Source organism: Saimiri boliviensis, chromosome X (genome assembly GCF_048565385.1).
Source record: "Saimiri boliviensis isolate mSaiBol1 chromosome X, mSaiBol1.pri, whole genome shotgun sequence".
In the NCBI taxonomy this organism is placed as follows: Eukaryota; Metazoa; Chordata; class Mammalia; order Primates; family Cebidae; genus Saimiri; species Saimiri boliviensis.
The window spans coordinates 112412540-112437411 of NC_133470.1; the positions used below are offsets into that span (position 1 = coordinate 112412540).

Here is a 24872-nt window from a genome sequence, read left to right on the forward strand (position 1 = left end):
GTGACCACCATTTGTGGGGATGCTGTCTTCATTGTGACTGAACATAGGCAGAGGAGTAGGCCTACATCTGGAGAGGGAGCTGCATGGCCATATTCTTGGAGAGAGCTGTCTCATAGTTGCTGAGCAGCAGGATTACTAGCTCAGATGCCAGCAAGTAAATGAACAAATACTGTAGCCTGAGTATCTACACATTTAATTGCAGAGGAATATTAATTACTTTCATAAAGAAATTAGCACTCCCCTATTTTTCCTGAAACACTCACCCTTCATAGAAACACAGGTTCAGAAAACATCTTGTAATATGACAGAAAAATAAAAAGTATATATATATATGTTATTATTATTTTGAGTAGAGATGGGGTTTCTCCATGTTGGCCAGGCTGGTCTTGAACTCCTGACCTCAAGTGATCTGCCCACCTCGACCTCCCAAAGTGCTGGGATTACAGGTGTGAACCACTGTGCCTGGCCGATAAACAATATAAGTACAATGAGGAATGGTTACTAATCCTGGGGCTGTGTTGGAACTGGAAGTAAAAGTAGCTGCTTCTGTGTGCTAGCTGCACAGGAAAGCAGTCTAGTGTTGCCAGATCATCCAGTTTTTTGTTTGTTTTAGAGACAGGGTCTCACTCTGCACCCAGGCTGGACTGCAGGGACATGATCATAACTCACTGCAGCCTTTGAGCTCTCAGGCACAACTGATCTCTTGCCTCAGCCCCCTGAGTAGCTGGGACTACAGGAATGTGCCACCACGCCTGAGTAATTTTTTTGATTTTTGTAAAGCTGAGATCTCTCTATGTTGCCCAGGTTGGTCACCAACTCCCAACCTCAAGCAATCCTCCTGCCTTGGCCTCTCAAAGTGCTAGTATCACAGGCATGACCCATCCTGCCTGGCTGGATCTTCCAGTTTTCAAGAGACACTTAAAAAACCCAGATTATGTTTTTAAAAATTATACATATATTTTGAGACAGAGTTTCGCTCTTGTTGCCCAGGCTGGAGTGTAACGGTGCGATCTCGGCTCACCACAACCTCTGCCTCCCAGGTTCAAGTGATTCTCATACTTCAGCCTCCCGAGTGGCTAGGATTACAGGCACGTGCCACCACGCCCAGATCCTTTGTGTGTGTGTGTGTGTGTGTGTGTGTGTGTGTGTGTGTTTTTAGTAGAGATGGAGTTTTTCCATGTTGGTCAGGCTAGTCTCGAACTCCCAACCTCAGGTGATCCACCTGTCTCGGCCTCCCAAAGTGCTGGGATTACAGGCGTGAGTGACCACCCCTGCCCCCCCCCACCTTTTTTTTCAAGACAGGGTGTCACTCTGTTTCCTAGGCTGGAGCACAGTTGCATGATCACCGCTTACTGCAGCCTCTGATTCCTGGGCTCAAGTGATCTTCCCACCTCAGCCTCTCGAGTAGCTGGGACTACAGGTACACACCACCACACCTAATGTTTAAATTTTTTGTAGAGACCAGGTCTCGCTATATTTCCTAGGCTGATCTTGAACCCCTGGGCTCAAGCAAACCTCCCACCTCTGCCTCCCAAAGCACTAGTGGCATGGGCTACTGTGCCCTACCATAAATATTCTGATTTGTTTTTGTTTTTGTTTTTGTTTTGAGACAGAGTCTCACACTGTCACCCAGGCTGGAATGCAGTGGTGCCATCTCGGCTCACTGTAACCTCCCCCTCCAGGGTTCAAGCAATTCTCCTGCCTTAGCCTCCTAACTAGCTGGGATTACAAACCCGCCACCATGCCCAGCTAATTTTTGTATTTTTAATAGAGATTGGGTTTCACCATGTTGGTCAGGCTGGTCTTGAACTCCTGACTTCATGATCCACCTGCCTTGGCCTCCCAAAGTGCTGAATTACAGGTGTGAGTCACTGCACCTTGCCAATATTCTGATTTTTGAGCTTGATTCAATTCAAAAAGGGGCCATGTGCAGTGACACGCTCCTTTAATTCCAGAACTTTGGGAGGTTGAGGCAGAAGGATCATTTGAGCCTGAGGGTTCGAGATCAGCCTGGGCAACATAATGAGATCCTGTCTCTGCAAAAAAAAAATTGTTAAGAAAAAAGAGCCAGGTGCAGTGGCTCATGCCTATAATCCCAGCACTTTGGGAGGTCAAGGCGGGTGGATCACGAGGTCAAGAGATCGAGACCATCTTGGTCAACATGGTGAAACCCCGTCTCTATTAAAAATACAAAAAATTAGCTGGGCATGGTGGCGCGTGCCTGTAATCCCAGCTACTCAGGAGGCTGAGGCAGGAGAATTGCTTGAACCCAGGAGGCGGAGGTTGCGGTGAGCCGAGATCGTGCCATTGCACTCCAGCCTGGGTAACAAGAGCGAAACTCCGTCTCAAAAAAAAAAAAAGAAAAGAAAAAGAAAAGAAAACATTGTGTATGGAGAAAGGTGTGCAATGTGGATCAAAAGTCGACTCAAGGATACCACTTTGCAATTCCTGATATAGATCCTGAGTGGGGTCTACCTCCTAGTGGACTGTTAGGGGTCTCGACCTTGGCTGATTTGCTAGTATGTGCTCAGAGGATTGTCTGCTTAGTAATTTGGGGAGCGTAGGTCTGTATGAGGATCCTCAACGACACAGAGGGTCGTTTCCCACCTTGCTGGCTCCTATTGTTCTTTTTTTTTTTTTTTTTTTTTTTTTTGAGACGCAGTTTTGCTCTTGTTACCCAAGCTGGAGTGCAATGGCACGATCTCGGCTCACCGCAACCTCCGCCTCCTGGGTTCAGGCAATTCTCCTGCCTCAGCCTCCGGAGTAGCTGGGATTACAGGCACGCGTCACCATGCCCAGCTAATTTTTTGTATGCTGGCTCCTATTGTTAAGGGCTGTGAACTGTGTGAGGGCTCCTTTGTGTTGGGCCAAGACATGGTATGTGAAGGAATCCTGAACTGAGCAGGGACCATGCATGGTATGATGGGCTGTGCTATGTATCTTGATAGTGATGGTTTGGAAGGGAAATTCAGTCAAGAAAATGGGGTTGCTCAAAGTAAGTTTGAGGAAATCACTTAAAAAAATTGCTGCAAGAGGCGGAGGTTGCGGTGAGCCGAGATCGTGCCATTGCACTCCAGCCTGGGTAACAAGAGCAAAACTCCGTCTTAAAAAAAAAAAAAAAAAAAAAAAAAAATTGCTGCAAAATGCTGGGCGTGGTGGCTCATGCCTGTAATCCCAGCATTTTGGTAGGTGGAGGCAGGTAGATCACCTGAGGTCGGGAGTTCGAGACCAGCCTGGCCAACACAGTGCAACCCCGTCTCTATTAAAAATGCAAAAATTACCTGGGCATAGTGGTGGGTGCCTGTAGTCCCAGCTACTCTGGAGGCTGAGGTAGGAGAATTGCTTGAACCCAGGAGACAGAGGTTGCAGTGAGCCAAAATCATACCACTGCACTCCATCTCTGGGCGACAGAGACTCTGTCTCAAAAAAAAAAAAAAAAAAAACCTTCTCTGGAAGCTTAGGCAGGCTGAAGAAGTGCTGGATTCCCTGGCTAGAAGTGGAGCAGCTGGCCCAGCAGGAAGGGAAAGTATTTTTCTGTGGGTTCAAATTGTGAGAGTGTTGAGTGTCACCATTTGATTACAAAACACAGAGTCAAGAGGTGTTACATAATGAATGGCCTGGGCTGGTGGTGTGTGTGTGTGTGTGTGTGTGTGTGTGTGTGTGTGTGTACCTGATACATGAAATATCTGAAAGATACTATAAGGGGCCAGTGACTCATGCCTGTAATCCCAGCACTTTGGAAGGTCGAGACAGGTTGGAACACCTGTCATCAGGAGTTTGAGTCCAGCCTGGCCAACATGGTGAAACCCCATCTCTACTAAAAATACAGAAATTAGCCAGGTGTGGTGGCAGGCACCTGTAATCCCAGCTACTTAGGAGGCTGAGGCAGGAGAAATGCGTGAACCCAGGAGGCAGAGGTTGAGGTGAGCCAAGATCGCACCATTGCACTCCAGCCTGGGTAACAAGAGTGAAACTCTGTCTCAAAAAAAAAAAAAAAAAATTAGCCCAGTGTGGTGGCGTGTGCCTGTAGTCCCAGCTACTTGGGAGGCAGAGGCAGGAGAATGGCTGGAACCCGAGAGGCAGAGGTTGCAGTGAGCCGATATCGCATCATTGCACTCCAGCCTGGGTGACAGAGTAAGACTCTGTCTCAAAAAAAAAAAAAAAAAAAAAGATACCACAAGGGTCAGAGCATGAACAGGCTTACATGAAACCATCAACTAGGATACATGAGGTGGTTGATACTAGCATAGCTAAGGGTCTCAGCTTTTAACCCTCATTTTTCTTTTTCTTTTTTTTTGAGATGGAGTTTCACTCTTGTTGCTCAGGTCTGAGTGCAATGGCGTGTTCTCGGCTCACTGCAACCTCTGTCTCCCGGGTTCAAGCGATTCTCCTCCCTCAGCCTCCTGAGTAGCTGGGATTACAGGTGCCCGCCACCATACCCAGCTAATTTTTTTGTATTTTTAAGTAGAGACGTGGTTTCACCATGTTAGGCAGGCTGCTCTTGAACTCCTGACCGCAGGTGATCCACCTGCCTCAGCCTCCCAAAGTTCTGGGATTACAGACAACCTCCCAAAGTGCTGGGATTAAAGGTGTGACCCACCGGGCCCAGCCAGCCCTCATTTATCTTACCTAGGTTTTTATTGTTTGGTTTGCTAGTTTATGTTATTTTTTATTTAATTTTCTTTTTCGAGATGGGGATCTTGCTACATTGCCCAGGCAGGACTTGAACACCTGGGCTCAGGCTTAAGACATCCTCTGTCCTCGGACTCCCAAAGTGCTGGAATTACAGGCGTGATCCTCTGTGCTAGGCTGGTTTGCTAGTTTAAATGACATGCTTTAACTTTCAGCTTTGACCTGTGCTTAATTATTAAGCTTATTCTTCTATATTTCTTCTTTGTTCCCATTTTTAAGTGTATTTCTACTTTGTCAGAGAACATTCATCAGCTCTTATTCTTACATTTGTTTTGGTCTTAGATTTATGTAATTGAACTATTCAATTCTTAAGATCTGTTTTCTTGGCCAAAGTTTTTCAATCATCTGTTAATTGGATGAAACTTGACCCCTAGAAGAATCCTCAGAAAGAATTCTTGCATACAAAATTGCTTGAGTTCTTGAAAGTTTAAAGATGGAATCTTTGGCTCACACTGTTTTTCTTTTTCTTTCTCTGATATGTCTGAGTCTTTTGAAACTCATACTTTTTAAAAACTTGAGGTTCTTTAAGTGGTTTCTTCACTGTTATCTTACTTTCTATAATTCTGTCAAGTAGTTTGATGCCAACAGATTTTCTTTTCCTGTAGGTCGCTTGAGTTTTTTTGTTGTTTATTTTGCCTATAGAGTCAAAGGATTTTTTTTTTTTTTTTTTCTTCAGGTAATTCAGGTGGGTTGCATTCGTAGGATTTTTTTTTTTTTTTTTTTTTCTAATCACTAGTGTCTGTTTTACTGGCCTATGCCTCAGAGTTGATTGTCAGTGTTCTCAAGTACACAACAAGATCTTTAAACATTAGAAGTGGGTGTTGCTTTATTTCTAGAAAGCTTTGTTTAAGTTATAATTTTAAATATTATAATAGTTCTGTTTTTCTGTTCCTTTTTTTTTTCTTTGAGACAGAGTCTCACTCCATCACCCAGGCTGGGGTGCAGTGGTGTTATCTTGGCTCACTGCAACCTCTGCCTCCGGGTTTCAAGCAATTCCCCTGTGTCAGCCTCCTGAATAGCTGGGACTATAGGCATCTGCCACCACACCTCGCTAATTTTTGTATTTTTAGTAGAGATGGGGTTTCATGTTGGCCAGGCTGATCTTCAACTTCTGACCTCAGGTGATCCACCTGCCTCAGGTTCTCAAAGTTCTGGGATTACCGGTGTGAGCCACTGCACCTGGCCAATTTTTGTATTTTTAGTAGGGACGAATATTTTTTGTATTTTTGTATTTCACCATTTGGCCAGGCTGACCTGGAACTTCTGATCTCAAGTGATCCACCCGCCTCGCCCTCCCAAACTGCTGGGATTACAGGTGTGAGCCACTGCACTGGCCGTTTGTTTTTTTTTAAAGAGCTTCAAGATATCCTGTCAGTTTGCTCTTTGCCCCTTTAATTTGCTTTGGTTGTCTTGGTTCTTTTTTATTCACATTCTTTCTTTCCTTTTACAGCATTTTTCAATAATACCAATTCTCCCTTGGGCACCTTATAATTTAGTTTTCTCTTCTAAGATGATTTTGTCATTTTCTTCAGTTTCTTTCCTGAGTTCAGTCAGCTCGACACATGCTCCTGTTGTTTTTTTCTACTGTGATTTTTTTTTTTTTTTTTTTTTTTTTTTTTGAGACAGCCTTGCTCTGTCACTCAGGCTGGAGTGCAGCTTCACAGTCGTGGCTCACTGCAGCCTCCACTTTCCAGGCTCAAGTGATTCTCGTGCCTCAGCCTCCCGAGTAGCTGGGATTACAGGTGCGAGCCACCACACCCAGCTAATTTTTTTATTTCTAGTAGAGACAGGGTTTCACCATGTTGGCCAGGCTGGTATGAAACTCCTGGGCTCAAACAATCCACCCACCTCTGTCTCCCAAAGTGCTAGGATTAGAGGTGTGAGCCACTGTGCCTGGCCTTAAATTTTTGATTCACAGTAGTCTTTCATATCTGCAATTGCATGTTTAATTATATTTAATTCATGTTTTTCTCTGCTTTGCTATTCTTTTTTCTTTTTGGAGGGTATTTCTTTTCTTTTCTTTTTTATTTTTTTCTTTTCTTTTTTTTTTTTTTGAGATGGAGTTTCGCTCTTGTTACCCAGGCTGGAGTGCAATGGCGCGATCTCGGCTCACCGCAACCTCCGCCTCCTGGGTTCAGGCAATTCTCCTGCCTCAGCCTCCTGAGTAGCTGGGATTACAGGCACGCACCACCATGCCCAGCTAATTTTTTGTATTTTTAGTAGAGACGGGGTTTCACCATGTTGACCAGGATGGTCTCGATCTCTCGACCTCGTGATCCACCCGCCTCGGCCTCCCAAAGTGCTGGGATTACAGGCTTGAGCCACCGCGCCCGGCCTCTTTTAATTTTTTTCTTATTTCCATACATCCTCTGAAAATGGAGGGTATTTATTTTCATCAGCTGAAAAGTTTTGGTTCTTGCTTTTTTCCCTCCTTATGGTAACTCTGTGAAGATAATAATTTTTTCTTTTTCTTTTTTGAGACGGAGTTTTGCTCTTGTCACCCAGGCTGGAGTGCAATGGCGCAATCTCGGCTCACTGCAATCTCCGCCTCCTGGGTTCAGGCAATTCTCCTGCCTCAGCCTCCTGAGTAGCTGGGATTACAGGCACGCACCACCATGCCCAGCTAATTTTTTGTATTTTTAGTAGAGACGAGGTTTCACCATGTTGACGAGGATGGTCTCGATCTCTTGACCTCGTGATCCACCTGCCTCGGCCTCCCAAAGTGCTGGGATAACAGGCTTGAGCCACGGCACCCGGCCGATAATCATTTTTTAATTATTGTAAATTATCCTGGATTTTCCTGATTCACTATTAACAATGACCATTAACAATCCTATACGAAGAAAAGGATTCAGATGCCTTATTGGTTTATTGGCTCAAGAGCACCCTCTTCTGTTGATGCAATAAAGTATAGTTTCTTTTTTTTTTTAATTTTTCTTTTTTTTTAACGGTTCGATTCACTCAACTTATTTCAAAATTATAGTTTCTTTAATAAACGATACTTTTGGAGGGAAGGATCATTTGATCTTCTGAATGCTGTTCCTCCAATGGCTAATTCTTTACGTCTTGTCTTCACAAGACTACCACCTCTTGTACCATGCAATTTTTAGGCTCCTTTGTTGTTGTTGTTTTTTTTTTTTACACATCTTTCTTTCTTTATTTTGTTTTCTTTCTTTTTCTCTTTTGGTTTTTTTGAGGTGGAGTCTTGTTCTGTCACCCAGGTTGGAGTACAGTGGTGTGATCTTGGCTCACTGCAACCTCTGCTTTCTGAGTTCAAGAGATTTTCTTGCCTCACCCTCCTGAGTGGCTGGGATTACAGGTGCCTGCCACCATGCCCAGCTAATTTTGGTATTTTTAGTAGACACAGGGTTTCACCATGTTGACCAGGCTGGTCTTGAACTCCTGACCTCAGGTGATCCACCTGCCTAGGCCTCCCAAAGTGCTAGGATTACAGTTGTGAGCCACCGCACCTGACCAACACATCTTTCAAATGACACCTTTCCTTTTGATGTTTAGTGCTCTGATCCATCAGGTCTCAAACTTGTTCTTAGTTTTAATTAGGGTGGAACTGTCTCCTTCAGAGCATGAACCCTATGTGGTATTATGTTTTACTACTTCCAGTACCCTGCAGAAGTCTCTTCTGTCTTCACAATTCCTGCGTCACATTTCAAATAAATGGAACTATATAGTATGTGGTCTTTTGTGACTAATTCTTTCACTTAGCATAATTTCTTTGAGATTCATCGATGTTGTAGCACATATCAGTACTTCATTCCTTCTTATGGGACAAATAATATTCTATTTAAGGGAATATATGTGGTGTATTTATACCAAATATTCAATGTATGGAATATTTGGTATAAATACACCACATTTTGTTTATTCATTGATTAGTAGATGGGCATGTAGATTTGTTTCCATTTTTTCCCAAAGTAGTTGGATTATTTCACATTCTCACCAACAATGTATAAGGGTTCCCATTTCTCCACATTATCAGCAACATTTGTTACTGTCTTTTTTGGAGGAAGAAAATCTCTTTATTCTAATTAATTCACAAACAAAAAAAGCACAGCAGCTGGTTTAAGAAGGCCACACAAACATTTGCCAAGTCCCCAATTCGATACCATCCTTTAAAAAAAATTTTTTTTAATCAAAAAAGATTTTTTTTTTTTTTAATTGCATTTTAGGTTTTGGAAGATTTTTTTTTTTTTTTTTAATAGAAATGGGGTTTTTACCATGTTGGCCAGGCTGATCTTGAACTCCTGACCACAGGCAATCCACCCACCTCAGCCTCCCAAAGTGCTGGGATTACAGGTATGAACCACCATGCCTAGCTTTCAATACCATCTTAATGAAATTCTACCAAGTAGGAACACCCTCTTCCACTGCATTCTGTTGTTGTTGTTGTTGTTGTTGTTGTTGTTGTTGTTTTGAGACGGAGTTTTGCTCTTGTTACACAGGCTGGAGTGCAGTGGCACGATCTTGGCTCACTGCAACCTCTGCCTCCTGGGTTCAGGCAATTCTCCCGCCTCAGCCTCCTGAGTAGCTGGGATTACAGGCATGTGCCACCATGCCCAGCTAATGTTTTGTATTTTTAGTAGAGACGGGGTTTCACCATGTTGACCAGGATGGTCTCGATCTCTTGACCTCGTGATCCACCAGCCTTGGCCTCCCAAAGTGCTGGGATTACAGGCTTGAGCCACCGTGCCCGGCCTCCACTGCATTCTGAAGCAAGAATTCTGAAGCAACAATGACAGAGGATTAGTTTAAGTGATGGTTTTACACTTTTAACCTTCACTATCAATTATATGGTTAGGCTAAATTAACTTAGTCTTGAGAGCCGATTTTCCATTTCTTCAGTTTGAACTTCCTGATTAGATAAATCCATTTGCAATTCTGCACTGTTTCAGCACCTCATGGAAACCCTCACAGAACTTAATGTCTCCCTGATTCTGGGCACATTCCAAAAACCATTTTATTTCATGTAAGCCAGGCTACTGCTGCTGTGCCAGCTGGGTTCCCTGGGGCTCCTGGTAAGTGACGTCAGCCCTTGTAGGCTCAGCATTGTTTACTCCACTGAAGCCCCCATTAATGGCATGACCCCGTGTGTGCCCCATAGCAGAGCCCACAGCCATGCCAGCTGCAGAGATTGCCACCTGGGCCATCAGACCTGGCTGCCGAGGAGTGCAGCAGCAAGAAAGCCAACTGCAGAGGGTGGGGCTGCTGCTGGTGGCTGAGGTGCTGGTGCCAGCCTGGGTGTAGTTCTTATCTGAGGTGCTAAGCTGGCCAGAGAGGCCACGTGGGAGGTGCAGCTTCGACTTCCACGGGGCATTGCAAATGTGCAGCAGCTCAGCCTCGAGACTTGTGAAATTGTATCTTCTTTTTTTTTTTTTTTTAGATGGAGTTTTGCTCTTGTTGCCCAGGCTGGAGTGCAATGGTACGATCTTGGCTCACCGCAACCTCCGTCTCCCAGGTTCAAGCAATTCTCTTGCCTCAGCCTCTCAAGTAGCTAGGATTACAGGCATGCGCCACCACGCTCAGTTAATTTTGTATTTTTAGGCTGGGCGCGGTGGCTCAAGCCTGTAATCCCAGTACTTTGGGAGGCCGAGGCGGATGGATCACGAGGTCAAGAGATTGAGACCATCCTGGTCAACAAGGTGAAACCCCATCTCTACTAAAAATACAAAAAATTAGCTGGGCATGGTGGCGCGTGCCTGTGATCCCAGGTACTCAGGAGGCTGAGGCAGGAGAATTGCCTGAACCCGGGAAGCGGAGGTTGCGGTGAGCCGAGATCCCGCCATTGCACTCCGGCCTCGGTAACAAGAGCTAAACTCCGCCTCAAAAAAAAAAAAAAAAAAAAAATTTGTATTTTTAGTAGAGATAGGGTTTCTGCATGTTGGGCAGGCTGGTTTCAAACTTCTGACCTCAGGTGATCTACCTGCTGCGGCTTCTCAAAGTGCTGGGATTACAGGCATGAGCCTCCATGCCTGGCCGTGAAACTCTATCTTTTAAAAATTATAGCCATTCTTCTACATGTAAAGTGATACCTCATGGTTTTGGTTTGCATTTCTTCAGTGATTAGTGATGTTGAACATTTTTATTTTATTTATTTTTGAGACAGAGTTTTGCTCTGTCACCCAGGCTGGAGTGCAATGGTGCAATCTTTGCTCACTGCAACCTCTGCCTCCCAGGTTCAAGAGATTCTCCTGCTCTGTCCTCCCAAGTAGCTGGGATTGCAGGCACACGCCACCATCCCTGGCTAATTTTTATAGTTCTTAGTAGAGACAGGGTTTTGCCATGTTAGTCAGGCTGGTCTTGAACTCCTGACCTTAGGTGATCCGCCTGCCTTGGCCTCCCAAAGTACTGGGATTACAGGCGTGAGTTACCGTGCCTGGCCTTATTTTATTTTATTTTTTTTAGACGGAGTTTCGCTCTTGTTACCCAGGCTGGAGTGCAATGTCGCGATCTCAGCTCACCACAACCTCCGCCTCCTGGGTTCAGGCAATTCTCCTGCCTCAGCCTCCTGAGTAGCTGGGATTATAGGCATGCGCCACCATGCCCAGCTAATTTTTTGTATTTTTTTTAGTAGAGACAGAGTTTCACCATGTTGACCAGGTTGGTCTCGATCTCTTGACCTCGTGACCCACCCGCCCCGGCCTCCCAAAGTGCTGGGATTACAGGCATGAGCCACCGCGCCCGGCTATTTTTTGTTTTTATATAGAGATAGGGTCTCACTATGTTGCCCAGGCTGATCATGAACTCCTGGGCTCAAGAGATCCTCCTACCTTGGCAGTCTAAAGTGCTGGGATTACAGGAGTGAGCCACCACACCTGGCCCTGAACATCTTTAAATGTCTTTATTGGCCGTTTGTATATCTTCTTTGAAGAAATGTCTGCTTAAGTCCTTTGCCCCTTCACCATGGTTTTTTGAGTTGGAGTCTTGCTATGTCACCCAGGATGGAGTGCAATGGTGCAATCTCGGCTCCCTACAACCGCTGCCTCCCATGTTCAAACAATTCTCTTGCCTCAGCCTCCCAAGTAGCTGGGATTACAGTCGCCCACCACCACACCCAGCTAATTTTTGTATTTTTAGTAGAGATGGGGTTTTACCATGTTGGCCAGGCTGGTCTCTTTGACCAGGCTAGTCTCGAACCCCTGACCTTGTGATCCTCCCACGTTGGCCTCCCAGTGTTGGGATTACAGGTGTGAGCCACCGTGCCTGGCCTTTTTGCCCTCTTTTAAAAATTGAGCTATTAAAAAAAAAATGTTGAATGTTAAGATTATACATTCTGGATACAAGTCCCTCGTCAGATATATGGTTTGCAAATATTTTCTCCCATGCTGTAGGTTGTCTTTCTGCTTTCTTGAGGGTGACTTATGTTGCTTAAAAATTTTACATTTTGGTCCGGGCGCGGTGGCTCAAGCCTGTAATCCCAGCACTTTGGGAGGCCGAGGCGGGTGGATCACAAGGTCAAGAGATCGAGACCATCTTGGTCAACATGGTGAAACCCCGTCTCTACTAAAAATACAAAAAAAATAGCTGGGCATGGTGGTGCGTGCCTGTAATCCCAGCTACTCAGGAGGCTGAGGCAGGAGAATTGCCTGAACCCAGGAGGCGGAGGTTGCGGTGAGCCGAGATCGCGCCATTGCACTCCAGCCTGGGTAACAAGAGCGAAACTCCGTCTCAAAAAAAAAAAAAAAAAATTTTACATTTTGATGAAGCCCAATTTATCTATTTTTTTCTTTTGTCACTTGCATTTTTGATGCTGTGTCTAAGAAACCATTACTTATCCCAGGATAACCAAGATTTACTTCTATAATACTTCTATAATTTATGTGTTTTTTTCTTTTTTCAGAAGAAAGTAGCTTCATATAATTTATGTTTGAATGCTAATTTTGTATCCAGCAATTTGCTAAACACTCTAATTAATTATAATAATTTACTGTACTTTTTTTTCTTCAAGCAATTCTCCTGTCTCAGCCTCGCTGGGATAACAGGCACCCGCCACCACACCTGGCTAATTTTTTTGTATTTAGCAGAGAACTAGTTTCACCTTGTTGGTCAAGCTGGTCTCGAACTCCTCACCTCAAGTGATTTGCCCACCTCTGCCTCCCAAAGTGCTGGGATTACAGGCATGAACCACCTCCCCCAGCCCTAATCTTTAATTTTTTTAATCTTTAATTTTTCTTTTTACTTTTTTTTTTTTTTTTTTAGCCGGAGTTTCGCTCTTGTTACCCAGGCTGGAGTGCAATGGCGCGATCTCGGCTCACCACAACCTCTGCCTCCTGGGTTCAGGCGATTCTCCTGCCTCAGCCTCCTGAGTAGCTGGGATTACAGGCAGGCGCCACCATGCCCAGCTAATTTTTTTTTTTGGTATTTTTAGTAGAGACGGGGTTTCACCATGTTGACCAGGATGGTCTCGATCTCTTGACCTCGTGATCCACCCGCCTCGGCCTCCCAAAGTGCTGGGATTACAGGCTTGAGCCACCGTGCCTGGCCTAATTTTTCTTTTTACTTCTAATTGCTGCTTTCTGTTCAGTAAAATACTGAATAGAAATAGTGATAGTGGATACCATTGTCTCATTCCTGATAAATAAGGGAAGGCTTTCAATTTTTTTTTTTTTTTTTGAGACGGAGTTTCGCTCTTGTTACCCAGGCTGGAGTGCAATGGCGCGATCTCGGCTCACCGCAACCTCCGCCTCCTGGGTTCAGGCAATTCTCCTGCCTCAGCCTCCTGAGTAGCTGGGATTACAGGCACGTGCCACCATGCCCAGCTAATTTTTTTTGTATTTTTAGTAGAGACGGGGTTTCACCATGTTGACCAGGATGGTCTCGATCTCTCGACCTCGTGATCCACCCGCCTCGGCCTCCCAAAGTGCTGGGATTACAGGCTTGAGCCACGGCGCCCGGCTTCAATATTTATTCTTTAAGTTTGATGCTTGCTTTAGGTTTCTTTTAAGATTAAGCAAATTCCATTTTGCTATTTTATCAGATTAAATAAATTCTACTTTATTACTATTCAGTTTTTATTTTTTGAGACAGGATATTGCCCTGTTGCCCAAACTGGAATGCAGTGGTACAAACAGGCTCATTGCAGTCTCAACCTCCTCCTGGGCTCAAGTGATCCTCCTCCCACCTCTCACTTCAGCCTCCCAGGTAGGTGGGACCACAGGCATGTACCACCATACCTGGCTAATTTATGTATTTTTTAGTAGACATGGGGTTTTGTGGGTCAAGATGGCCAGAGGGAGACCTACGTTAATTCTAGCTAAATAATTATAAGCTTACTTGGCTCAGAGTACACTGAGGTTTATACACTGAACTTAAACTATATTAATGGTGCAGTTAATTAGAAATCAAGCAGCAGCAGGAGGCCTAAGGTAAAGACCATCCAAGAGCGCAGTAACACCGGGGAACGCCTCGGGGTGGTTGCAAAGCAGGGAATACTGCTGTGGTCACATGAATGGCTTCTCCACATGGAGACTGCAGGAGGGCCTCGTAAAGATGGCCGGTGCAAAGACCTCTGAAAAGGGAGGCGACCTCTGCTCACGAGATCCGGGAGGGTCTTTTCAGATGGGAGCAGGCAAGGAGGAGAAAAGCCTTGCAGGGCAGAGATCACGGAATGCCTCAGGCTCTGCTTAGGCTCTCAGAATATGGAGTGAATTTTTTTTTTTTTTTTAGGTGCTTTCCGGCAAAAATCGGAAAGCCTGCTAGACAAATTCTAAAAGAGCTGTAACACTTATGGAGTGATTTAATTGCTCTCTGTCCTCAAGGCTTGGGATATAAAAGCCCCTTGACGGCCGGGCGCGGTGGCTCAAGCCTGTAATCCCAGCACTTTGGGAGGCCGAGGCTGGTGGATCACGAGGTCAAGAGATCGAGACCATCCTGGTCAACATGGTGAAACCCCGTCTCTACTAAAAATACAAAAAACTAGCTGGGCATGGTGGCGCGTGCCTGTAATCCTAGCTACTGAGGAGGCTGAGGCAGGAGAATTGCCTGAGCCCAGGAGGCGGAGGTTGCAGTGAGCTGAGATTGCGCCATTGCATTCCAGCCTGGGTAACAAGAGCGAAACTCCATCTCAAAAAATAAATAAATAAATAAATAAATAAAAGCCCCTTGATGCATTGGGTGTGGTGAGACCCCCTTGTTCCTCATCGGCTTTACTTCTGATGCAGCCGCACCCTAACAACAATCGGTGATAAACTCAGAGCACTAGTATAGCATGTCTTAGAAGGATCTCAAGTGCTCTCCGCCCAGCTATCTTATCTACCCCTTCACCCTCCCCTTCCACACTCATAATCTCAATGAGATTATGCACATAATCAAAGTGTTTGGAGCCCAGAGCTCGGGGCAACGAGTTTCCCATGGTTGTATTGGTCCCCTGGACTCATGCTGTAAATTCTACTCTTGTGTCTCTGTCACCCAGGCTGGATGGAGTGCAGTGGCTCCATGTCAGCACACTGCAACCTCTTCCTCCTGGATTCAAGCGATTCTTCTGCCTCAGCCTCCTGAGTAGCTGAGATTACAAGTGTGTGCCACCACGCCCAGCTAATTTTTGTATTTTTAGTAGAGATGGGGTTTCACCATGTTGGTCAGGCTGATCTTGAACTCCTGACCTCGTAATCTGCTCACCTCGGCCTCCCAAAGTACTGGGATTACAGGTGTGAGACACTGCACCCTGCCAGGGATAGCTTTTAACCTTAAGGTGTTTGACCTTTCCAAAGAGGTATGTGAGAAGCTGAGCGGCTCATTGGTTGGTTTATGGGGCTGGGGGCAAAAGGTGGAATCTAAGGTGAACTGTTCCCTGCTTTGGGTTTGGAAAATATATAGCTACACCCCAGGAGTAAGGTTGAACCAGAAGTAAATTAGCCTTCATGAACTCTATAGATCAGATTTATCATTTGAATGGCCCACGAAATATCAAGGTTGAAACTTGGAATAAGGTAATCCCTTACTCTTCTGATACTATTAGTGCCCCAGGCACTTGGCATGGAACAAAAAAAACCTTTCTGGGAAAATACAATATTATTCCAAATCTCAAATTATTTCTACAAATAAATATTCAGGGCCCGGCACAGTGGCTCATACCTGTAATCCCAGCACTTCGGGAGGCCAAGGCAGGTGGGTCACCTGAGATCAGAAGTCGAGACCAGCCTGGCCAACATGGTGAAACCCTGTCTGTACTAAAAATATGAATATTAGCCAGGCGAGGCCGGGCGTGGTGGCTCACACCTGGAATCCCAGCACTTTGGGAGGCTGAGGTGGGTGGATCACGAGATCAAGAGATCGAGACCATCCTGGCCAACATGGTGAAATCCCGTCTCTACTAAAAAATACAAAAATTAGCTGGGCGTGGTGGCGTGTGCCTGTAGTCCCAGCTACTCGGGAGGCTGAGGCAGGAGAATTGCTTGAACCAGGAGGCGGAGATTGCAGTGAGCTGAGATTGTGCCACTGCACTCCAGCCTGGGGCCTGGTGACAGAGCAAGACACTGTCTCAAAAAAAAAGAAAAAAAGAAAATTAACCAGGCATTGTGGCACATGCCTGTAATCCCAGCTATTTGGGAGGGTGAGGCAGGAGAATCACTTGAACCCAGGAGGTGGAGGTTGCAGTAAGCCAAGATCGTGCCACTACACTCCAACCTGGGTGACAAGAGCATCTCAAAATAATAATAATAATAATAATAATAATTCAACAAATGGGATATCCAACACATAACTAAAGCTAACCAGAGCTAGGCACAGTGAGCTGAGATTGTACCACTGCACTCCAGCCTGGGTGACACAGCGAGATTCCATCTCAAAAAAAAAAAAGAAAAGAAAAAAGAAAAGCTATCCCTGCATGCTATGCTAACCTCTCTGGGTTTCCGGCCTCTCTCGAAGCTTGCCTTAGTCGTGACTCACCTGAAGGCATTAGTAGTCTGTAAAACAAAGCCTGAGGATTTTTCTGCTTCTGTATTCCAGAGTGTAGTCCTTTGAGTTCTGTCTGCACAAGAGAGTGTAAATTGCACTAGGAGTCCCCTTTGGCTGCTGCACACCTTCAACTGCTTTCTTCAGTTCTCAGTGTCTACCCCAAAGCACTGCTTGCCTATCAGTTGTTTCCTGGGGTGGGCAAATGACCCCAGAGGCAAAGACAACAAGAGAATCCTAGTGGTGAGTGTGTGTGTGTGTGTGTGTGTGTGTGTGAGAGAGAGAGAGAGAGAGAGAGAGAGAGAGAGAGAGAAAGAGATTACCCAGAGTCTAGGGCAGGCGTCCCCAAACTTTTTACACAGGGGACCAGTTCGCTGTCCCTCAGACTATTGCAGGGCCGCCACATACTGTGCTCCTCTCACTGACCACCAATGAAAGAGGTGCCCCTTCCTGAAGTGCGGCGGGGGGCCGGATAAATGGCCTGAGGAGGCCGCATGCAGCCCGCGGGCCATAGTTTGGGGACGCCTGGTCTAGGGTCTACTTTCCTGGTGGCTGCAGGTCACTAATTCACTGTCTCATGTGTCCCTCTCACTTAAGGAACACCTTTGGTTTGGTAAATGCCTGTGGATGGAAGAAGCCCTAGCTCACTTCTTTCTATTCTGAGCACAAATTACCCTCACCAGCACCCTGGCCCAAGCTACTGTCATCTAGCTCCTGGATTTAACTGAGTTCCCAACTTCCACCTTTGCCATTCTGTTCTCCTCATAGATGTGACAGTGATCCTTTAAAAGAATAAATCAGACACGTCGCTTCTTAGTTTCAAACCTCCCAGTGCCTTTTAAAACTACTCAGAATAAAATCCAAAATTGTTCCCATGACCTACAAGGACTTAATATAACCTGGTCCCTGGTTACCACTCAGATCTTATCTCTCTACTTCAGTCACACCAGCTTCCTGTTGTTCCTGAAACAAGGCAGTCCTTCTTGAGCCTTAGGGCTTTGTACTTACTGCCTGCAATGCTCTTTACCTTGATATCCTCATGGTTGACTCATTCACCTCCTTTAAGTTTTTGCTAAAGTTTTACCTATCAGAAAAACCTTCCCTGATCAGCCTATGTAAAACAGTATTCCTTTCCTTTTATTCTTTATGCTCTTACTCAGGTTTATTTTCCTTATAACACTTATCGCCAATTGTCCTATTATATTTTTATTTTTAAATTTTTATTTATTATTATTATTTTTGAGATGGAGTCTCACTCTGTTGCCCAGGCTGGAGTGCAGTGGCGCGATCTCAGCTGACTGCAACCTCTGCCTCCCAGGTTCAAGCGATTCTCCTACCTCAGCCTCTCAAGCAGCTGGGACTATAGGCATGTGCCACCATGGCTGGCTAATTTTTGTATTTTTAGTAGAGACAGGGTTTCACCATGTTGGCCAGGATGGTCTCGATCTCTTGACCTCGTGATCTGCCTGCCTCGGCCTCCCAAAGTGCTGGGATTACAGGCATAAGCCACTGTGCCCGGCCCATATTATATGTGTTTTTAAAAATGTTGTCTCACTCTCCAGCTAGATTGTAAACCCCATGAAAACAGGGACATTTTTTTTTTTTTTTTTTTGAGACGGAGTTTCACTCTTGTTACCCAGGCTGGAGTGCAATGGCGTGATCTCGGCTCACCGCAACCTCTGCCTCCTGAGTTCAGGCAATTCTTCTGCCTCAGCCTCCTGAGTAGCTGGGATTACAGGTACGCGCCACCATGCCCAGCTAATTTTTGTATTTTTAGTAGAGACGGGGTTTCACCATGTTGACCAGGATGGTCTCGATTTCTTGACCTCGTGATCCACCCGCCTCGGCCTCCCAAAGTGCTGGGATTACAGGCTTGAGCCACCACGCCCGGCCAGGGACATATTTTTGTATGTCCAGCATACAAGAATAAACAGTGCCTTGCACATTATAGGTGACTCATAAATATGATTTTAATGAAGAAATTGTGTGACACCTATATAAAGGAGACTAAAATTAATCCAGAAGGACATCAGAGGGTTGAATTTTGCAAAAGTATTAATTATTCCCAAATTAATTTATCAGAATTGTGATTTTAAAACTCCACAGTACCTTTTGGATCGCTGACAAAAATCATCTTAAAGATTCATCCAAGTGGAAATATGGAAGAATGTCTAGGAATTTGTAAAAATAAGTTTAACAGAGAAAAATCTAGCTCTACTAGATATTAAAACTTTTTGTAAGGTGACAATTTTATTTTTTTCAGATGTTTCTGAAAATAAGTTTATTTAAATAAGAGTTTAAATACATTATGGCTGGGTGTGGTGGCTCTCACCTGTAATCCCAGCACTTTGGGGTGCTGAGGTGGTAGGATCAGTTGAACCCAGGAGTTTGAGACCAGCCTGAGCAACATAGAGAGACCTTGTTTTGAAATCAATAAACAAACAAACTAACAAATAACACATAACATTAAAACCGAAGAGGAAGAGAAACAAAACAAAGTTTGTTACTTCACATGGCATTGGGCAGCTGCTGCTATTTAGTTGAAAGTTCTATAGCTGGCTACATGACTGATACATCAGTTTCAGATTTGTTTCCTTGTCAAAAGTTTAAGTCTGATAGAAGGTTGGCCTCACATTCTGGTGTTCGGACATCCCTTACCTGGGATATGTCTAATTAAAAAGACCTTTGTGAGGCCGGGCACGGTGGCTAACGCCTGTAATCCCAGCACTTTGGGAGGCCGAGGCAGGTGGATCACGAGGTCAAGAGATCGAGACCATCCTAGCCAACATGGTGAAACCCTGTCTCTACTAAAAATACAAAAATTGGCCAGGTGTTTGGCACACACATGTAGTCCCAGCTACTGGGGGGCTGAGGCGGAAGAATCGCTTGAACCCGGGAGGCAGAGGTTGCAGTGAGCCGAGACTGTGCCACTGAGCTCCAACCTGGCGACAGAGCAAGACTCCGTATCCAAAACAAAACAAAACAAAACAAAACAAAAAACAAAAAAACACAAACCTTTGTGGCAGGCCAGATATCCTATCACCTAATCAAAGGGAAGGTAGTCTCTCTAAACTCTGCCCCCTTGGTTAGGTTGGAAATATCAGGGGATCTTTTACCACCAAAGGCTCCCTCTAGTGGTACTGCCGCTGTTGCTGCCTGCAGGTGGTGACATTCTCTTAGTGCAGGAAACTGCAGAGGGAGCCAAGGAGCTTCTGGCCAGACATAGCCTAGTCGTCTATGATCTTAGGACTATGGGCTTGGGTGAAACATCACGTTATTGCTTCAGTTCAGGCTTGATACTATCAGGTGCCTACTCTTTGACCTTTGTTTAAATGAGGAACTTCAAGAGTAGACAACATGACTCTTTTCAGTTTGTTGCATGAAGGAGTTACACTAGTCCAAATTAAAAGTAGATTCCAGCCGGGCGCGGTGGCTTATGCCTGTAATCCAAGCACTTTGGAGGCCAAGGTGGGCAGATCACCTGAGGTCGGGAGTTGAAGACCAGCCTGACCAACATGGTGAAACCTCGTCTCTACTAAAAATACAAAAATTAGCCGGGTGATGGTGCATGCCTGTAATCCAGCTACTCTGGAGGCTGAGGCAGGAGGATCACTTGAACCCAGGAGGCGGAGTTTGCAGTGAGCCAAGATTGCACCACTACACTCCAGCCTGGGCAACAAGAGTGAAACTCCGCCGGGCGCGGTGGCTCAAGCCTGTAATCCCAGCACTTTGGGAGGCCGAGGCGGGTGGATCACGAGGTCGAGAGATCGAGACCATCCTGGTCAACATGGTGAAACCCCGTCTCTACTAAAAATACAAAAAAAAAAAAAAAAAAAAATTAGCTGGGCATGGTGGCACGTGCCTGTAATCCCAGCTACTCAGGAGGTTGAGGCAGGAGAATTGCCTGAACCCAGGAGGCGGAGGTTGCGGTGAGCCGAGATCGCGCCATTGCACTCCAGCCTGGGTAACAAGAGCGAAACTCCGTCTCAAAAAAAAAAAAAAAAAAAAGAGTGAAACTCCATCTCAAAAAAAGAAAAAAATAAAAGAAATTAGCCAGGCGTGGTGGTGGGCACCTGTGATGCCAGCTACTCGTGAGGCTGAGGCACGAGAATTGCTTGAACCTAGGTGGCAGAGGTTGCCGTGAGCCGAGATTGCACCATTGCACTCCAGCCTGGGCAACAGAGCAAAAACTCCACCTCAAAAAAAAAAAATTAAAAAAAATAAAAAAAGTAGATCATACGTACCCCAAAACCTAAAATGCAATTAAAAAAAAGAAGTAGATACCAAATGGTTACATTGTACAAGCTGTGAGGTTTTAAACTTGAGAGGAGGGACAAAGGGGAAATTCTACTTATTGCAAGGAAATCCTCACTGAAGCTTCAGTGAATCATAAGCACTTAAAATCCGTGGAACTTCAGCTGATCGTCTTTAGCCAGTCCAATCTCTACTAGGAACTGGCATAAATTCTTGAGCTGGTCATCCTGTAGCTGAATGATTTCTCCATATTCTGGATGCCCAATTACAGAACTATTGCAGGCAAATTTATTGTTAAACGCCTTCACTCATTTCTTTTATTTTTTCTTTTTTGAGATGAAGTCTCACTTTGTTGCCCAGGATGGAGTGCAGTGGCACGATCTTGGCTCACTGCAACCTCTGCCTCCTGGGTTCAAGCGATTCTCCTTCCTCAGCCTCCAAGTAGCTGGGACTACAGGTGCCTGCCATCACGGCCAGCTAATTTTTGTATTTTTAGTAGAGACAGGGTTTTGCCGGGCTTGGTGGCTCACGCCTGTAATCCTTCCACTTTGGGAGGCCAAGGTGGGTGGATCACCTGAGGTCAGGAGTTTGAGACCAGCCTGGCCATCATGGAGAAACCCCATCTTAAAAAAAAAAAAAAGGCCGGGCGCGGTGGCTCAAGCCTGTAATCCCAGCACTTTGGGAGGCCGAGGCGGGTGGATCACGAGGTCAAGAGATTGAGACCATCCTGATCAACAAGGTGAAACCCCAACTCTACTAAAAATACAAAAATTAGTTGGGCATGGTGGTGCGTGCCTGTAATCCCAGCTACTCAGGAGGCTGAGGCAGGAGAATTGCCTGAACCCAGGAGGCGGAGGTTGCGGTGAGCCGAGATCGCGCCATTGCACTCCAGCCTGGGTAACAGGAGCGAAACTCCGTGTCAAAAATAAATAAATAAATAAAAAAGAGAGACAGGGTTTCGCCATGTTGGTCAGGCTGGTCTTGAACTCCTAACTGCAGGCGATCCACTTGCCTTGGCCTCCCAAAGTGCTGGGATTATAGGCATGAACCACTGTCCCTGGCCAACTAGTTTCTTTTTATCATGCTCATCAGTGACCTCTTGGACAGTAGTAAGGATCTTCCTGCCATTTCTCTTTTGAATTCTCATGTGGATATAATCCTCAGTGCCAGCAGGAAGCGGGTCATCATCCTTACTTGCATCACCAAAGGAGTCAAAAGAGTGGAGGTTCTGGATAACGAACAAATGTTATGATTTCTTTTTGTTGGTGGAAACCGCCTGTGGAAGGTGGCAGCAGGAGAAAGGGGCAGTGGAGGAAACTGAATGGGGTGTGGGGGGGCATGAGGGTGGGACAGAGCCTCAGGAAGGGAGAGGAGGGCTCAAGAAATAGGATGCTAAAGGCCGGGCATGGTGGCTCACACCTGTAATCCCAGCACTTTGGGAGGCCGAGACAGGTGGATCACAAAGTCAGGAGTTCAAGACCAGCCTGACCAACATGGTAAAACCCCGTCTCTTTTTTTTTTTTTTTTTTTTGAGACGGAGTTTCGCTCTTGTTACCCAGGCTGCAGTGCAATGGCGCACTAATGGGAGACTAAGGTAGGTGGATCACTTGAGTTCAGGAGTTTAATACCAGCCTGGCTAACATGGTGAAACACCATCTCTACCTAAAAATTACAAAAATCCCAGATGGGTGTTGTGGCGTGTGCTGTAATCCCAGCTACTTGAGAGGCTGAAGCAGAATCACTTGAACCTGGGAGGCAAAGGTTGCAGCGAGCTGAGATCATGCCACAGCATTCCAGCCTGGGTGACAGAGCAAGACTGTATCTTAAGAAAAAAAAACCCACAAAGAAACCTCCAAGTTACTCCTAGATTAAAAAAGAAAAGATAGAAGCTATAAATTTTTTAGGAACTAACAAAAAGGTAAATGCTTTATAACAAAACCTATGGGATCACCTAAGGCTTTATTTAGAAGAAACAATGTATAGCTTTACATCAGGAATCACAAATGCACTAATTTTTGTATTTTTTAGTAGAGACGGGGTTTTACCATGTTGGCCAGGATGGTCTCAATTTGTTGACCTCCTGATCCACCCACCTTGACCTCCAAAGTGCTGGGATTACAGGCGTGAGCCACTGCGCCCGGCCTTGAATGCTTTTAGAGTAGTCATGTATTCTCCAATTCTCCATAGGCCCTTCCTCTGCTTATTTTCACATCTAGCCACTTCCTACATCTACATCACCTAAATAGACCTTGGCAACAGAGTGAGACTCTGTCTCAAAAAAAAAAAAAAAAAAAAAAAAAAAGCATTCAAATTCAGTAGTTTGCAATACTCCATTGTAAATGCGCTTATTATCAAAAAAGAAAAATGGAAAATATGTACACTGAATAATATACTACAAGCACAAGTACAAAGCCACAAAATTATCCAAAAGAAATACAAATAAGGAACTAATGAAAGGTAAAGCTCAAATGAGTGACATAGAAACTCGTCACAGGTTGGGTTGCCAGGGATACAGATACTAAGGAGTTAAGGGTACAAAAGGTTTATAGAGGAGTAATGCCTGTGGAAAAAAAGGGAAGGGGGTGTTGTACGACTGCAATGTGCACCTGAGAAAGTCTGCCACTCCACTGGGGAGCTCCGGAGCAAAGAGTGTCCATCAGAGGAGTTGTGCATTGAGCAGAAAAGGATCTAGCACCATACCTCCCTTTGCTCCATCATTAGCCATGTGCATCCTGAAAAGACAATGATCTCGGCTTAGAAACTAAGGTGATCTAACCTTGGAGCTACTAACAGCTGATGGCAGCAGCAGCTAACCACACTCCTTGCAGCAGGACAGTGAGAGCTTTCTTGAAGTGGGAGCTGAGTAACGCCTCTCTGTTTCTGCCACAAAAATAAACAAAAATGTGTAAAGCGAAAACCCAAAAGCTGGCTTTCAAAAAAAGTAAATTCAATCTATTAATGCTTCCACTGTTTTGGGTCTCTGTGCAATTTACAAAATGGTTCAAGTGGAATACATGTGCACAAATTTTCAAAGAGTGGACATTTAGGAGCTGTTAAATTTTATATTAGGCAAAAACAAGTAGCATTTAAAGGGCCGGCTGCCATGGTGGGGACTGTAAATCAAAATATTTTCATGATGGCCTTTCTTTCACTGCCCTAAAGGAGGAAGAAATTTGTAATCAATTCAAAAAACATTTTTTTGAGGCAGAGTTTCACTTTGTTGCCCAGCCTGGACTGCAGTGGCGGGATCTTGGCTCACTGCAGACTCTGCCTCCTGGGTTCCAGCGATTCTCCTGCCTCAGCCTCCCAGGTAATTGGGACTACAGGCATGGACACCACACCCAGCTAATTTTTGTATTTTTAATAGAGACAGGGTTTCACCACATTGGCCAGGCTGGTTTCAAATTCCTGACCTCAAGTGATCCACCCGCCTCGGCCTCCCAAAGTGCTGGGATTACAGGCGTGAGCCAACCTGCCCAGCCAATCAATTTAAATTTTAAAAGGGCTACTCCAGCTTTGCGCAGTGGCAGTATCGTAACCAGTGAGGTTTATCTGAGGAGAGATTATTGCTAATTGAAAACGTTTCCCAATATTCTGCCTTGATGACTTGCAATACAGTTGGCATTGGCAATTTTTGACAGTCTCTATGGAGACTGAATAAAACAAAATAAAATAAAAAAGGGCTACTCCTACTAGAAAACAAGAGAACATTCTATTAGTTTGAGGTTGCAGTGTACCCCAGGATCAGAAACAGTATTTGGGGAAGGACAGGGCTGGGCTGGGACTGTGGACGAAATACGGGTACGTGTAGTGGCATCCCTGAAAATCTAGAGCTTCAGTGCTCCAGCTGCCCAACTTATTTGGCTTTCCTGCCAATTTCTACACTGGCTTGACTGGGCATAATTCAAGCAGGAAAAGCTCACAGGTGTCTCAATATTCTGGAGCTCCCTGAGAGCATTTACTGACACCCAATGGGACATAATATACATGTTATAGTATTGTATTTCTTTAATTGCTAA

The 24872-nt window shown here is 45.1% G+C and overlaps 2 non-coding genes and 1 pseudogene across 2 annotated transcripts; 1 reads left to right on the forward strand and 2 right to left on the reverse strand.

The window, feature by feature from the left end:
* Nucleotides 1-9519: 9519 nt before the first annotated feature.
* On the reverse strand, nt 9520-10024 carry LOC120361797 (coiled-coil-helix-coiled-coil-helix domain-containing protein 2 pseudogene; annotated as a pseudogene).
* A 4347-nt stretch (nt 10025-14371) lies between these two features.
* On the reverse strand, nt 14372-14433 carry LOC120361940 (U7 small nuclear RNA). The gene has a single exon (XR_005577967.1). It is a non-coding gene; the product is annotated as a U7 small nuclear RNA (small nuclear RNA).
* A 9932-nt stretch (nt 14434-24365) lies between these two features.
* On the forward strand, nt 24366-24506 carry LOC120361996 (U4 spliceosomal RNA). The gene has a single exon (XR_005578005.1). It is a non-coding gene; the product is annotated as a U4 spliceosomal RNA (small nuclear RNA).
* Nucleotides 24507-24872: the final 366 nt, after the last annotated feature.